Raw genomic sequence first — 1,634 nt, 5'->3', positions numbered from 1 at the left:
CCCAACACAACTGGAAAGATAGTTCAGGGGGCAAAAATAGTGAAGCAAGACACAGATCCCAGATGAGAGAATACACCTTCAGCAAAGAGGCTGGGTCTCACTTCTGTAAGCTAAATGCAGTCGGGAAGATCTACTTGATTCCCCCGAAAGAATGCCAGTGTTTTTACCTTTTATAACAGAAGGATTACTTCCTGATAGCTATTCTGGGGTGTGTGTGTGTGTGTGTGTGTGTGTGTGTATACACTGTCTTTTCTATCAACTTTAAAGGTCTGTTGCCCAGGCTAGTCTGTCATTCCAGGGCTTATGGGATCCTCCTGCCTCAGCCTCTAGAGTTGTTGGAGCTACAGGCATGCACTGCCAAGCCCAGCCTGAATGTATTTTTATTGACTGGAATTGTCCTGATCTACCTTAAGTTTCCAGAGTCCTTTTCTTCCCTGTCACCATTCCTGCAAGAGCTTCATTATCCCAACTGGCTGACGTCATGTTATTCTCTAGGTCACTGTCTTGCCCCAGGGAGGAAGGCCCTGAGACTATGGGCCTAGAACAAGGTGCTCTCAACACTGCTCAACTTGCTTTATCAAACTTCATAACTCAACTTCATGCCTTGAAAAGCTGGAAACTGTGCAGACTAAGGACATTTCAAGGAGGGGAATCAGCTGAGACAGGGGCTGTTTATAAAAGAAGAAGGCCTGAGGTAAGGTGGTAGCATCCACACAACGGCTATGCTCAGTGCCTCACAAAGTGGATGCAGGTCAGGAAGGCCCAGGGTCCAACTCCTTCAGTTTTTTTCTGGACGCCTCGGAGCTGACTTCGACCCCATTTGATGTGAGTCTTGAGGCTGGTTATTTCTGCAGCCAGCTGTAGGCCATCCCGGAAGCTGGCTTGGGCCTGCCGCAGACTGTGAGGAACCACGATTCCAAACCAGTTCAAGGGATCTTGATGAACTATAGAGGATCCTGACTCTGGTCTTGGTAGGGCCCTTGTGCCTGCGCAGAGCAGAGATGCTTCGCTAGGTCCCCAGTTTCTCCCGAGCCTGGGTGTCAGCTTTGATCACTCTGAATGTCTGGGGTCCATCCTGGGCCTCGCTGGTGCACACGCAGACCTGAGGCTCCATAGGCGAAGCATACTGCAAGGGGCCCTACTGACTTGGCTCCCATGGCATAGCGAGCCTTGGCAAGTGAGAGCCAACCCTCCTCCACACAGGCATTCAGTGCCGCCCTCTTCACCTCCAGTTCCTCCAGGTCACTGAGCAGCTGTAGGCACAGAGCCTGGACTGCCATGCCCAGCCAGTCTTGGGACACAGATGACTCCAAATGTTTATTCTTAATAAGCAAGAAAGAGACTCTAAAGAGACTCTAAAGAGATTCTAAATTGGTATGTATGTCTTTTCGTCCTTATTAAAGATAAAGAATTTTTTTCTGATGAGATGGATGTGTTTGATTATATTGACATAAAGAATTAGTCCTTGGTGCAGAAAATATGCTTGGTATAAATAATTAGCACAAAAATGGTAGAGCTATGTATATAGCCATTTCGGAAAATTTGTCATCATCTCAGGCCAAAACTATTTAATGAGGGTTTTTTTTTTTTTTTTTGGTCCTTTTTTTCTTTAATTAGGTATTTTCTTCATTTAC

At 46.6% G+C, this 1,634-nt stretch overlaps 1 pseudogene; it reads right to left on the bottom strand.

Annotated features, from left to right (window-relative positions):
- Nucleotides 1–752: 752 nt before the first annotated feature.
- LOC110309600 (vacuolar ATPase assembly protein VMA22 pseudogene) lies at nt 753–1,280 on the bottom strand (annotated as a pseudogene).
- Between the last annotated feature and the right edge of the window lie 354 nt (nt 1,281–1,634).

This window comes from Mus caroli, unplaced genomic scaffold (genome assembly GCF_978045245.1).
Source record: "Mus caroli unplaced genomic scaffold, Mus_caroli_1 scaffold_1, whole genome shotgun sequence".
NCBI lineage: Eukaryota > Metazoa > Chordata > Mammalia > Rodentia > Muridae > Mus > Mus caroli.
Note: the sequence above shows the minus strand (reverse complement) of the source record. Positions and strands in the feature narration are given on the sequence as shown.